Below are 15,000 nucleotides of genomic sequence, written 5' to 3'. Positions count from 1 at the left end.
GGCCGCGCCCGGTACTTTACTGGACCCTATTTGGCCCGCGGACCGGCCGGCGTCGCTTCCTTGAATGCTTAGCCGCCTTTCGAGCTGCCATGCCGGGCTTGAGTTAGTGGTTTGCGCCCGGTACTCTACGTTAAAAGTCAGGCGGAACGGCTCTGAAGCTCCAGACGGTGCTTCCTTGAATGCTTAGCCGCCTTTCGAGCTGCCATGCCGGGCTTGAGTTAGTGGTTTGCGCCCGGTACTCTACGTTAAAAGTCAGGCGGAACGGCTCTGAAGCTCCAGACGGTGCTTCCTTGAATGCTTAGCCGCCTTTCGAGCTGCCATGCCGGGCTTGAGTTAGTGGTTTGCGCCCGGTACTCTACGTTAAAAGTCAGGCGGAACGGCTCTGAAGCTCCAGACGGTGCTTCCTTGAATGCTTAGCCGCCTTTCGAGCTGCCATGCCGGGCTTGAGTTAGTGGTTTGCGCCCGGTACTCTACGTTAAAAGTCAGGCGGAACGGCTCTGAAGCTCCAGACGGTGCTTCCTTGAATGCTTAGCCGCCTTTCGAGCTGCCATGCCGGGCTTGAGTTAGTGGTTTGCGCCCGGTACTCTACGTTAAAAGTCAGGCGGAACGGCTCTGAAGCTCCAGACGGTGCTTCCTTGAATGCTTAGCCGCCTTTCGAGCTGCCATGCCGGGCTTGAGTTAGTGGTTTGCGCCCGGTACTCTACGTTAAAAGTCAGGCGGAACGGCTCTGAAGCTCCAGACGGTGCTTCCTTGAATGCTTAGCCGCCTTTCGAGCTGCCATGCCGGGCTTGAGTTAGTGGTTTGCGCCCGGTACTCTACGTTAAAAGTCAGGCGGAACGGCTCTGAAGCTCCAGACGGTGCTTCCTTGAATGCTTAGCCGCCTTTCGAGCTGCCATGCCGGGCTTGAGTTAGTGGTTTGCGCCCGGTACTCTACGTTAAAAGTCAGGCGGAACGGCTCTGAAGCTCCAGACGGTGCTTCCTTGAATGCTTAGCCGCCTTTCGAGCTGCCATGCCGGGCTTGAGTTAGTGGTTTGCGCCCGGTACTCTACGTTAAAAGTCAGGCGGAACGGCTCTGAAGCTCCAGACGGTGCTTCCTTGAATGCTTAGCCGCCTTTCGAGCTGCCATGCCGGGCTTGAGTTAGTGGTTTGCGCCCGGTACTCTACGTTAAAAGTCAGGCGGAACGGCTCTGAAGCTCCAGACGGTGCTTCCTTGAATGCTTAGCCGCCTTTCGAGCTGCCATGCCGGGCTTGAGTTAGTGGTTTGCGCCCGGTACTCTACGTTAAAAGTCAGGCGGAACGGCTCTGAAGCTCCAGACGGTGCTTCCTTGAATGCTTAGCCGCCTTTCGAGCTGCCATGCCGGGCTTGAGTTAGTGGTTTGCGCCCGGTACTCTACGTTAAAAGTCAGGCGGAACGGCTCTGAAGCTCCAGACGGTGCTTCCTTGAATGCTTAGCCGCCTTTCGAGCTGCCATGCCGGGCTTGAGTTAGTGGTTTGCGCCCGGTACTCTACGTTAAAAGTCAGGCGGAACGGCTCTGAAGCTCCAGACGGTGCTTCCTTGAATGCTTAGCCGCCTTTCGAGCTGCCATGCCGGGCTTGAGTTAGTGGTTTGCGCCCGGTACTCTACGTTAAAAGTCAGGCGGAACGGCTCTGAAGCTCCAGACGGTGCTTCCTTGAATGCTTAGCCGCCTTTCGAGCTGCCATGCCGGGCTTGAGTTAGTGGTTTGCGCCCGGTACTCTACGTTAAAAGTCAGGCGGAACGGCTCTGAAGCTCCAGACGGTGCTTCCTTGAATGCTTAGCCGCCTTTCGAGCTCTCCTGCCCGGCGTGGGTTTCGCGTCCGCGCCCGGTACATTATGGAAGCCAAAAAAAAAAAAAATTCTAAGTGCGAGTGGGACCGGCCTGGGGGGCTTCCTTGAAAGCCCATCCGCCCTCCGAGCTCTCCCACCGGTCGTGGGTTGGCGTCCGCCACTGCTCAAAGCGAACTTCAAATTATCTGCTTAATAATGTGGAACACCATTCTTAAGTAGTTTTTCCTTAATTTGGGCTCAACTGGCCGGTAATGATCCCCGGTGTCTGAGATTGATCTCAGTGATCCAAAGAGCCCTGACACGTAATACCATCCATGAGTTTAATTGAAAAACAAAAAATGTAATCTTTATGACACATAAATACAATTTGCATAATAATTTGGAACACAGTGTAGACTTCCAGCGGACCGCGCGCGGCTCGGCTGACGGCGCAGCGCGATCTGGTACCGCTGCGCGGGACGAAACACGCCCCGTGCAGAGTTCCAGGCGGCCGGGAAGACATTTAAGCGCTGCCGCTGCAGCTGCGGCGGGGATTTGCCGTCCTCCGGTGGACACGACGAGTAAATACACCAGCAATCGCACTTACACCGTGTTCCAAATTATTATGCAAGTGACATTTATCTCAGATTTTCCTAAATAGTCGATGCAAAATGAGTCAGCATAATTTTCAAGTCATCAACCATTATTTTGATGAATTCTAATTTTATTGAACAAACCTCCGAATGATCACAGAATTTTTAAAAAATAAAAAACTTAAAATGCACTGTTCCACATTATTACGCACAACAGAGTTTTATAACATTTTATAGGTTTTTATGAACTGAAATGCCCATCTTAAGAATTTACAGCATTAGGAGGTCATATTTACTGAAATCAAAAGCTATTTCAAAGAAAAGACAAACAAGTTACATTTTAACATAGGACCCTTTATTTCAATAAAAAACAAAGTTACATTTTAACATAGGACCCTTTGTTCAACAGCAGCTTCACGATTCTTCCATCCACTGAACTTGTGAGTTTTTGTACAGTTTCTGGTTGAATTTCTTGGCAGGATCTAAGAATAGCCTGCCAGAGCTGCTCTTTGGAATTGAACTGCCTCCCACCTTCGTAGATTTTCTGCTTGACGATGCTCCACAAGTTTTCAATAGGATTGAGGTCAGGGGAGCATGGGGGCCACACCATCAGTTTCTCTCCCTTTATTCCCATAGATGCCAAAGACGTTGACGTATTTCTTGCAGCATGAGACGGTGCATTGTCATGCATGAAGATGATCTTTTGACGGAAAGCACGGTTCTTCCTGTTGTACCATGGACAGAAGTGTTGAGTCAGAAATTCCACGTAGTTAACAGACGTAATTTTGACGCCTTCAGGGACCCTAAAGGGGCCAAGCAGCTCTCTCCCCATGATTCCGGCCCAAAACATCACTCCGCCACCTCCCTGCTGACGCCGCAGCCTTGTTGGGCTATCGTGGCCGTCCACCAACCATCCACGACTCCATCCATCTGTAAAGTCAAGTCAAATCAAGTTTATTTGTATAGCCCTAAATCACAAGCAGTCTCAAAGGGCTTCACATTGACAGAAATTGACAATTATTCTCAAAGCATCCCCTGAGCTCTCAAAAGTGCAAGGAAAAACTTAAAAAACCCTACCTGGCCCATCCAAGGTGGCACGGCACTCGTCGGTGAACAGGACTGTCTGAAAATTTGTCTTCATGTAAGTCTGGGCCCACTGCAGCCGTTTCTGCTTGTTCGCGTTGTTCAGGGGTGGCCGAATGGAGGGTTTCCGCACAACTGCAAGCCTCTGGAGGATCCTGCACCTCGTCGTTCGTGGGACTTCACTGGCACCAGCAGCGTCGAATATTTGTTTGCTCGTCTTTAGTGGCATGCTTGCAGCCGCCCTCTTGATTCGATTTGTTTGTCTTGCAGAAACCTTCCTTGTCGTGCCTTTGTCTGCACGAACGCGCGTTTGCTCCGAATCAGCGACGAATTTCTTCAAAGTTCGATGGTCGCGCTTAAGCTTTCGTGCAATATCGAATGTCTGCATACCTTGTCCAAGGCATCGAACGATTTCACGCTTCTCGACAGCAGAGAGATCCTTTTTCCTCCCCATGGTTGAACGAAATGGCCGAACGCTTAAAAACGCGGAACTTAAATAGACTTGTTAATTACTACAATTGCGCTCACCTGGCAGACTACCATGGACTGTACCATGACTGAGGGTGATTTCAGTACTTGAAAAACAAAAAATGTAATCTTTATGACACTTAAATACATTTTGCATAATAATTTGGAACACGGGACCGTGTTCCAAATTATTATGCAAAGGATATTTATCTCAGATTTTCCTAAATAGCTTCCTTGAAATGTTACCGCGGCTTTTGAGCTCTCCTGCCGGGCGTGGGTTTGCGTCAGCGCCCGGTAACATTATGGAAGCTAAAAGAAAGAAAAAAGAAACAAATCTAAGTGCGATTGCTGGTGTCTAAATACATTTTGCATAATAATTTGGAACACGGGACCGTGTTCCAAATTATTATGCAAGTGATATTTATCTCAGATTTTCCTAAATAGCTTTACTCGTCGTGCCGACCGGAGGGAGGCCACTCCCCGCCGCAGCTGAACAGTCATCCCGGCCTAGTGGAGGTCTGCGCAGGGGGGGTCTTCCTTGAAATGTTACCCGGCTTTTGAGCTCTCCTGTCCGGCGTGGGTTTGCGTCAGCGGCCGGTGTCATTTACTCGTCGTGCCGACCGGAGGGAGGCCACTCCCCGCCACAGCTGAACAGTCATCCCGGCCTAGTGGAGGTCTGCGCAGGGGGGGTCTTCCTTGAAATGTTACCCGGCTTTTGAGCTCTCCTGTCCGGCGTGGGTTTGCGTCAGCGGCCGGTGTCATTTACTCGTCGTGCCGACCGGAGGAGGCCACTCCCCGCCGCAGCTGAACAGTCATCCCGGCCTAGTGGAGGTCTGCGCAGGGGGGGTCTTCCTTGAAATGTTACCCGGCTTTTGAGCTCTCCTGTCCGGCGTGGGTTTGCGTCAGCGGCCGGTGTCATTTACTCGTCGTGCCGACCGGAGGGAGGCCACTCCCCGCCACAGCTGAACAGTCATCCCGGCCTAGTGGAGGTCTGCGCAGGGGGGGTCTTCCTTGAAATGTTACCCGGCTTTTGAGCTCTCCTGTCCGGCGTGGGTTTGCGTCAGCGGCCGGTGTCATTTACTCGTCGTGCCGACCGGAGGGAGGCCACTCCCCGCCACAGCTGAACAGTCATCCCGGCCTAGGTGGAGGTCTGCGCAGGGGGGGGTCTTCCTTGAAATGTTACCCGGCTTTTGAGCTCTCCTGTCCGGCGTGGGTTTGCGTCAGCGGCCGGTGTCATTTACTCGTCGTGCCGACCGGAGGGAGGCCACTCCCCGCCACAGCTGAACAGTCATCCCGGCCTAGTGGAGGTCTGCGCAGGGGGGGTCTTCCTTGAAATGTTACCCGGCTTTTGAGCTCTCCTGTCCGGCGTGGGTTTGCGTCAGCGGCCGGTGTCATTTACTCGTCGTGTCCACCGGAGGGAGGCCACTCCCCGCCGCAGCTGCAGCGGCAGCTTTGAAACGTCATCCCGGGCCCCTGGAACTGTGCGCGGGGGGGGCGATGCGTCCCGTGCGAGGGTACCAGGTCGCGCTGCGCCGTCTGCCTGGCCGCTTTGGGCCCGCTGGAAGTCTATTAAAGCTCCGCGATCTCCGCCTCGGTGCTTAAAAAGCGTCCATCCGCTCTCCTGGAGCTTCTTTCGGTCATCTCGTCCGCGTGCACGGCCTGCCGGTGGCACCGGCTGGAGCTCCGCAAAAAGCTCCATTTCTGTTAAAAATGCTTAGCCGCGTCCCTGGAAGCCCAATCGGGCGTAGAAAGTGAGGGGGAAGGCCCCAAAGCACCGGCTGGAAGTCCCAAAAAAGCTCCATGATTGGTCAATAATGCTTAGCCGCCTCCCTGGAAGCCTAATCGGGCATAAAAAGCTAGGCGGAACGGCCCCAAAGCTCCACACGGAAGTCCCAAAAAAGCTCCATGATTGGTCAATAATGCTTAGCCGCCTCCCTGGAAGCCTAATCGGGCATAAAAAGCTAGGCGGAGACGGCCCCAAAGCTCCACACGGAAGTCCCAAAAAAGCTCCATGATTGGTCAATAATGCTTAGCCGCCTCCCTGGAAGCCTAATCGGGCATAAAAAGCTAGGCGGAACGGCCCCAAAGCTCCACACGGAAGTCCCAAAAAAGCTCCATGATTGGTCAATAATGCTTAGCCGCCTCCCTGGAAGCCTAATCGGGCATAAAAAGCTAGGCGGAACGGCCCCAAAGCTCCACACGGAAGTCCCAAAAAAGCTCCATGATTGGTCAATAATGCTTAGCCGCCTCCCTGGAAGCCTAATCGGGCATAAAAAGCTAGGCGGAACGGCCCCAAAGCTCCACACGGAAGTCCCAAAAAAGCTCCATGATTGGTCAATAATGCTTAGCCGCCTCCCTGGAAGCCTAATCGGGCATAAAAAGCTAGGCGGAACGGCCCCAAAGCTCCACACGGAAGTCCCAAAAAAGCTCCATGATTGGTCAATAATGCTTAGCCGCCTCCCTGGAAGCCTAATCGGGCATAAAAAGCTAGGCGGAACGGCCCCAAAGCTCCACACGGAAGTCCCAAAAAAGCTCCATGATTGGTCAATAATGCTTAGCCGCCTCCCTGGAAGCCTAATCGGGCATAAAAAGCTAGGCGGAACGGCCCCAAAGCTCCACACGGAAGTCCCAAAAAAGCTCCATGATTGGTCAATAATGCTTAGCCGCCTCCCTGGAAGCCTAATCGGGCATAAAAAGCTAGGCGGAACGGCCCCAAAGCTCCACACGGAAGTCCCAAAAAAGCTCCATGATTGGTCAATAATGCTTAGCCGCCTCCCTGGAAGCCTAATCGGGCATAAAAAGCTAGGCGGAACGGCCCCAAAGCTCCACACGGAAGTCCCAAAAAAGCTCCATGATTGGTCAATAATGCTTAGCCGCCTCCCTGGAAGCCTAATCGGGCATAAAAAGCTAGGCGGAACGGCCCCAAAGCTCCACACGGAAGTCCCAAAAAAGTCTCCATGATTGGTCAATAATGCTTAGCCGCCTCCCTGGAAGCCTAATCGGGCATAAAAAGCTAGGCGGAACGGCCCCAAAGCTCCACACGGAACCAAAAAAGCTCCATGATTGGTCAATAATGCTTAGCCGCCTCCCTGGAAGCCTAATCGGGCATAAAAAGCTAGGCGGAACGGCCCCAAAGCTCCACACGGAAGTCCCAAAAAAGCTCCATGATTGGTCAATAATGCTTAGCCGCCTCCCTGGAAGCCTAATCGGGCATAAAAAGCTAGGCGGAACGGCCCCAAAGCTCCACACGGAAGTCCCAAAAAAGCTCCATGATTGGTCAATAATGCTTAGCCGCCTCCCTGGAAGCCTAATCGGGCATAAAAAGCTAGGCGGAACGGCCCCAAAGCTCCACACGGAAGTCCCAAAAAAGCTCCATGATTGGTCAATAATGCTTAGCCGCCTCCCTGGAAGCCTAATCGGGCATAAAAAGCTAGGCGGAACGGCCCCAAAGCTCCACACGGAAGTCCCAAAAAAGCTCCATGATTGGTCAATAATGCTTAGCCGCCTCCCTGGAAGCCTAATCGGGCATAAAAAGCTAGGCGGAACGGCCCCAAAGCTCCACACGGAAGTCCCAAAAAAGCTCCATGATTGGTCAATAATGCTTAGCCGCCTCCCTGGAAGCCTAATCGGGCATAAAAAGCTAGGCGGAACGGCCCCAAAGCTCCACACGGAAGTCCCAAAAAAGCTCCATGATTGGTCAATAATGCTTAGCCGCCTCCCTGGAAGCCTAATCGGGCATAAAAAGCTAGGCGGAACGGCCCCAAAGCTCCACACGGAAGTCCCAAAAAAGCTCCATGATTGGTCAATAATGCTTAGCCGCCTCCCTGGAAGCCTAATCGGGCATAAAAAGTTAGGCGGAACGGCTCCAAAGCTCCACACGGAAGTCCCAAAAAAGCTCCATGATTGGTCAATAATGCTTAGCCGCCTCCCTGGAAGCCTAATCGGGCATAAAAAGTTAGGCGGAACGGCCCCAAAGCTCCACACGGAAGTCCCAAAAAAGCTCCATGATTGGTCAATAATGCTTAGCCGCCTCCCTGGAAGCCTAATCGGGCATAAAAAGTTAGGCGGAACGGCCCCAAAGCTCCACACGGAAGTCCGAAAAAAGCTCCATGATTGGTCAATAATGCTTAGCCGCCTCCCTGGAAGCCTAATCGGGCATAAAAAGTTAGGCGGAACGGCCCCAAAGCTCCACACGGAAGTCCGAAAAAAGCTCAAAAATTTTCTAAGTGCCAACGGCTCATTCGCCGTAATGTGTCCGCTCCGCGCTGGTTCCCCGGTCGGCCGCGAATAGCGCAAAATCAGCCTCACGGAAGTTCGAAAAAAGCTCAAAAATTTTCTAAGTGCCAACGGCTCATTCGCCGTAATGTGTCCGCTCCGCGCTGGTTCCCCGGTCGAGCCGCGAATAGCGCAAAATCAGCCTCACGGAAGTTCGAAAAAAGCTCAAAAATTTTCTAAGTGCCAACGGCTCATTCGCCGTAATGTGTCCGCTCCGCGCTGGTTCCCCGGTCGGCCGCGAATAGCGCAAAAATCAGCCTAAGTGCAGTACCAACCTTGGCGTGTTGGTGCGCCAGAGTACGATGAGTTGGTCCCCCTAGTCACTGTACTCATTACCTTTACCCCCTAATCGCAAAATATAGTCAGAACGTATATGCAGAAGACTATTTTTTTCTTTTTTAAAATTTTCTAAGTGCCAGCGGATGCTGGCACACGAACTGTCCGAGCTACGACGGTTCTCCGGTCGGACAGCGAGGGTGAAAAAGCGGTCCTAAAATCACCGAGGGCTGCCGCACAAGTTGTCCGAGTGGCGACGGTTCCCCGGTCGGCCACGAATGTCGAAAATTCGGCCTCTCCACCACGGAGGTCGGTGAGAATTTCAGAATATTTTCTAAGTGCCAACGGCTCTTGCGCCGTAAAGTGTCCGCTTTGCCTGGTTCCCTCGGTCGGCCACAAATAGCGAAAAATCAGCCTCTCCTTCTGGAGCTCGCCTAAGTGCCAACGGCTCTTGCGCCGTAATGTGTCCGCTTTGTCTGGTTCCCTCGGTCGGCCACAAACGGCGAAAAATCAGCCTCTCCTTCTGGAGCTCGTGCCAACTTTGGCGAATATTTTCTAAGTGCCAACGGCTCTTGCGCCGTAAAGTGTCCGCTTTGCCTGGTTCCCTCGGTCGGCCACAAATAGCGAAAAATCAGCCTCTCCTTCTGGAGCTCGCCTAAGTGCCAACGGCTCTTGCGCCGTAATGTGTCCGCTTTGTCTGGTTCCCTCGGTCGGCCACAAACGGCGAAAAATCAGCCTCTCATTCTGGAGCTCGTGCCAACTTTGGCGAATATTTTCTAAGTGCCAACGGCTCTTGCGCCGTAATGTGTCCGCTTTGCCTGGTTCCCTCGGTCGGCCACAAATAGCGAAAAAATCAGCCTCTCCTTCTGGAGCTCGCCTAAGTGCCAACGGCTCTTGCGCCGTAATGTGTCCGCTTTGCCTGGTTCCCTCGGTCGGCCACAAACGGCGAAAAATCAGCCTCTCATTCTGGAGCTCGTGCCAACTTTGGCGAATATTTTCTAAGTGCCAACGGCTCTTGCGCCGTAATGTGTCCGCTTTGCCTGGTTCCCTCGGTCGGCCACGAACGGCGAAAAATCAGCCTCTCCTTCTGGAGCTCGCCTAAGTGCCAACGGCTCTTGCGCCGTAATGTGTCCGCTTTGCCTGGTTCCCTCGGTCGGCCACAAACGGCGAAAAATCAGCCTCTCCTTCTGGAGCTCGCCTAAGTGCCAACGGCTCTTGCGCCGTAATGTGTCCGCTTTGCCTGGTTCCCTCGGTCGGCCACAAATAGCGAAAAACCAGCCTCTCCTTCTGGAGCTCGCCTAAGTGCCAACGGCTCTTGCGCCGTAATGTGTCCGCTTTGCCTGGTTCCCTCGGTCGGCCACAAACGGCGAAAAATCAGCCTCTCCTTCTGGAGCTCGCCTAAGTGCCAACGGCTCTTGCGCCGTAATGTGTCCGCTTTGCCTGGTTCCCTCGGTCGGCCACAAATAGCGAAAAACCAGCCTCTCCTTCTGGAGCTCGCGCCAACTTTGTCAAAAAATTTCTAAGTGCCAACGGCTCTTGCGCCGTAAAGTGTCCGCTTTGCCTGGTTCCCTCGGTCGGCCACAAATAGCGAAAAATCAGCCTCTCCTTCTGGAGCTCGTGCCAACTTTGGCGAATATTTTCTAAGTGCCAACGGCTCTTGCGCCGTAAAGTGTCCGCTTTGCCTGGTTCCCTCGGTCGGCCACAAATAGCGAAAAATCAGCCTCTCCTTCTGGAGCTCGCCTAAGTGCCAACGGCTCTTGCGCCGTAATGTGTCCGCTTTGTCTGGTTCCCTCGGTCGGCCACAAACGGCGAAAAATCAGCCTCTCCTTCTGGAGCTCGTGCCAACTTTGGCGAATATTTTCTAAGTGCCAACGGCTCTTGCGCCGTAAAGTGTCCGCTTTGCCTGGTTCCCTCGGTCGGCCACAAATAGCGAAAAATCAGCCTCTCCTTCTGGAGCTCGCCTAAGTGCCAACGGCTCTTGCGCCGTAATGTGTCCGCTTTGTCTGGTTCCCTCGGTCGGCCACAAACGGCGAAAAATCAGCCTCTCATTCTGGAGCTCGTGCCAACTTTGGCGAATATTTTCTAAGTGCCAACGGCTCTTGCGCCGTAATGTGTCCGCTTTGCCTGGTTCCCTCGGTCGGCCACAAATAGCGAAAAAATCAGCCTCTCCTTCTGGAGCTCGCCTAAGTGCCAACGGCTCTTGCGCCGTAATGTGTCCGCTTTGCCTGGTTCCCTCGGTCGGCCACAAACGGCGAAAAATCAGCCTCTCATTCTGGAGCTCGTGCCAACTTTGGCGAATATTTTCTAAGTGCCAACGGCTCTTGCGCCGTAATGTGTCCGCTTTGCCTGGTTCCCTCGGTCGGCCACGAACGGCGAAAAATCAGCCTCTCCTTCTGGAGCTCGCCTAAGTGCCAACGGCTCTTGCGCCGTAATGTGTCCGCTTTGCCTGGTTCCCTCGGTCGGCCACAAACGGCGAAAAATCAGCCTCTCCTTCTGGAGCTCGCCTAAGTGCCAACGGCTCTTGCGCCGTAATGTGTCCGCTTTGCCTGGTTCCCTCGGTCGGCCACAAATAGCGAAAAACCAGCCTCTCCTTCTGGAGCTCGCCTAAGTGCCAACGGCTCTTGCGCCGTAATGTGTCCGCTTTGCCTGGTTCCCTCGGTCGGCCACAAACGGCGAAAAATCAGCCTCTCCTTCTGGAGCTCGCCTAAGTGCCAACGGCTCTTGCGCCGTAATGTGTCCGCTTTGCCTGGTTCCCTCGGTCGGCCACAAATAGCGAAAAACCAGCCTCTCCTTCTGGAGCTCGCCTAAGTGCCAACGGCTCTTGCGCCGTAATGTGTCCGCTTTGCCTGGTTCCCTCGGTCGGCCACAAACGGCGAAAAATCAGCCTCTCCTTCTGGAGCTCGCCTAAGTGCCAACGGCTCTTGCGCCGTAATGTGTCCGCTTTGCCTGGTTCCCTCGGTCGGCCACAAATAGCGAAAAACCAGCCTCTCCTTCTGGAGCTCGCCTAAGTGCCAACGGCTCTTGCGCCGTAATGTGTCCGCTTTGCCTGGTTCCCTCGGTCGGCCACAAACGGCGAAAAATCAGCCTCTCCTTCTGGAGCTCGCCTAAGTGCCAACGGCTCTTGCGCCGTAATGTGTCCGCTTTGCCTGGTTCCCTCGGTCGGCCACAAATAGCGAAAAACCAGCCTCTCCTTCTGGAGCTCGCCTAAGTGCCAACGGCTCTTGCGCCGTAATGTGTCCGCTTTGCCTGGTTCCCTCGGTCGGCCACAAACGGCGAAAAATCAGCCTCTCCTTCTGGAGCTCGCCTAAGTGCCAACGGCTCTTGCGCCGTAATGTGTCCGCTTTGCCTGGTTCCCTCGGTCGGCCACAAATAGCGAAAAACCAGCCTCTCCTTCTGGAGCTCGCCTAAGTGCCAACGGCTCTTGCGCCGTAATGTGTCCGCTTTGCCTGGTTCCCTCGGTCGGCCACAAACGGCGAAAAATCAGCCTCTCCTTCTGGAGCTCGCCTAAGTGCCAACGGCTCTTGCGCCGTAATGTGTCCGCTTTGCCTGGTTCCCTCGGTCGGCCACAAATAGCGAAAAACCAGCCTCTCCTTCTGGAGCTCGCGCCAACTTTGTCAAAAAATTTCTAAGTGCCAACGGCTCTTGCGCCGTAAAGTGTCCGCTTTGCCTGGTTCCCTCGGTCGGCCACAAATAGCGAAAAATCAGCCTCTCCTTCTGGAGCTCGTGCCAACTTTGGCGAATATTTTCTAAGTGCCAACGGCTCTTGCGCCGTAATGTGTCCGCTTTGCCTGGTTCCCTCGGTCGGCCACAAATAGCGAAAAATCAGCCTCTCTTCTGGAGCTCGCCTAAGTGCCAACGGCTCTTGCGCCGTAATGTGTCCGCTTTGTCTGGTTCCCTCGGTCGGCCACAAACGGCGAAAAATCAGCCTCTCCTTCTGGAGCTCGTGCCAACTTTGGCGAATATTTTCTAAGTGCCAACGGCTCTTGCGCCGTAAAGTGTCCGCTTTGCCTGGTTCCCTCGGTCGGCCACAAATAGCGAAAAATCAGCCTCTCCTTCTGGAGCTCGTGCCAACTTTGGCGAATATTTTCTAAGTGCCAACGGCTCTTGCGCCGTAATGTGTCCGCTTTGCCTGGTTCCCTCGGTCGGCCACAAATAGCGAAAAAATCAGCCTCTCCTTCTGGAGCTCGCCTAAGTGCCAACGGCTCTTGCGCCGTAATGTGTCCGCTTTGCCTGGTTCCCTCGGTCGGCCACAAACGGCGAAAAATCAGCCTCTCATTCTGGAGCTCGTGCCAACTTTGGCGAATATTTTCTAAGTGCCAACGGCTCTTGCGCCGTAATGTGTCCGCTTTGCCTGGTTCCCTCGGTCGGCCACGAACGGCGAAAAATCAGCCTCTCCTTCTGGAGCTCGCCTAAGTGCCAACGGCTCTTGCGCCGTAATGTGTCCGCTTTGCCTGGTTCCCTCGGTCGGCCACAAACGGCGAAAAATCAGCCTCTCCTTCTGGAGCTCGCCTAAGTGCCAACGGCTCTTGCGCCGTAATGTGTCCGCTTTGCCTGGTTCCCTCGGTCGGCCACAAATAGCGAAAAACCAGCCTCTCCTTCTGGAGCTCGCCTAAGTGCCAACGGCTCTTGCGCCGTAATGTGTCCGCTTTGCCTGGTTCCCTCGGTCGGCCACAAACGGCGAAAAATCAGCCTCTCCTTCTGGAGCTCGCCTAAGTGCCAACGGCTCTTGCGCCGTAATGTGTCCGCTTTGCCTGGTTCCCTCGGTCGGCCACAAATAGCGAAAAACCAGCCTCTCCTTCTGGAGCTCGCCTAAGTGCCAACGGCTCTTGCGCCGTAATGTGTCCGCTTTGCCTGGTTCCCTCGGTCGGCCACAAACGGCGAAAAATCAGCCTCTCCTTCTGGAGCTCGCGCCAACTTTGTCAAAAAATTTCTAAGTGCCAACGGCTCTTGCGCCGTAAAGTGTCCGCTTTGCCTGGTTCCCTCGGTCGGCCACAAATAGCGAAAAATCAGCCTCTCCTTCTGGAGCTCGTGCCAACTTTGGCGAATATTTTCTAAGTGCCAACGGCTCTTGCGCCGTAATGTGTCCGCTTTGCCTGGTTCCCTCGGTCGGCCACAAATAGCGAAAAATCAGCCTCTCCTTCTGGAGCTCGCCTAAGTGCCAACGGCTCTTGCGCCGTAAAGTGTCCGCTTTGTCTGGTTCCCTCGGTCGGCCACAAACGGCGAAAAATCAGCCTCTCCTTCTGGAGCTCGTGCCAACTTTGGCGAATATTTTCTAAGTGCCAACGGCTCTTGCGCCGTAAAGTGTCCGCTTTGTCTGGTTCCCTCGGTCGGCCACAAATAGCGAAAAATCAGCCTCTCCTTCTGGAGCTCGCGCAAGTGCCAACGGCTCTTGCGCCGTAAAGTGTCCGCTTTGTCTGGTTCCCTCGGTCGGCCACAAATAGCGAAAAATCAGCCTCTCCTTCTGGAGCTCGTGCCAACTTTGGCGAATATTTTCTAAGTGCCAACGGCTCTTGCGCCGTAATGTGTCCGCTTTGTCTGGTTCCCTCGGTCGGCCACAAATAGCGAAAAATCAGCCTCTCCTTCTGGAGCTCGTGCCAACTTTGGCGAATATTTTCTAAGTGCCAACGGCTCTTGCGCCGTAAAGTGTCCGCTTTGCCTGGTTCCCTCGGTCGGCCACAAATAGCGAAAAATCAGCCTCTCCTTCTGGAGCTCGCGCCAACTTTGTCAAAAAATTTCTAAGTGCCAACGGCTCTTGCGCCGTAAAGTGTCCGCTTTGCCTGGTTCCCTCGGTCGGCCACAAATAGCGAAAAATCAGCCTCTCCTTCTGGAGCTCGCGCCAACTTTGTCAAAAAATTTCTAAGTGCCAACGGCTCTTGCGCCGTAAAGTGTCCGCTTTGCCTGGTTCCCTCGGTCGGCCACAAATAGCGAAAAATCAGCCTCTCCTTCTGGAGCTCGCGCCAACTTTGTCGAAAAATTTCTAAGTGCCAACGGCTCTTGCGCCGTAAAGTGTCCGCTTTGTCTGGTTCCCTCGGTCGGCCGCAAATAGCGAAAAATCAGCCTCTCGCCCGTCAGGTACCAGGCGTTGGGGTACCAGGGGTAAGTGCAGTACCAGCTTTGGTCTGTTGGTGCGCCAGAGTACGATGAGTTGGTCCCCCTAGTCACTGTACTCATTACCTTTACCCCCAAATCGCAAAATATAGTCAGAACGAGTGTGGGGAACACAAGTTTTGGCCCCGAGAACCAGGCGGCTGGTGTCTCTAGCGATGTGTTCCCCCCCAAAAAGTGTTCACATGCTCGGACAGCGAACCTAGGAGCTACCGCAAAGCACTCTGGAAGTGCAAGAGCGAAAAATTTTCTAAGTACAAAAACTCTCGAAAATTTTCAAAGTGTCACAGTGCTCGAAAATTTTCAAAGTGCTACATGCTTTCCATCCAAGGAAGGAATAGTGGAGGACCGGCCGCCTCCTTAAACACAAGCCGGCGGAACGACGGGGAGGACCGGCCGCCTCCTTAAACACAG

Source organism: Syngnathus typhle, unplaced genomic scaffold, assembly GCF_033458585.1.
Source record: "Syngnathus typhle isolate RoL2023-S1 ecotype Sweden unplaced genomic scaffold, RoL_Styp_1.0 HiC_scaffold_327, whole genome shotgun sequence".
Classification (NCBI taxonomy): Eukaryota; Metazoa; Chordata; class Actinopteri; order Syngnathiformes; family Syngnathidae; genus Syngnathus; species Syngnathus typhle.
The sequence above is the reverse complement of the archived record's forward strand: the minus strand, read 5'-3'. Positions refer to the sequence as shown.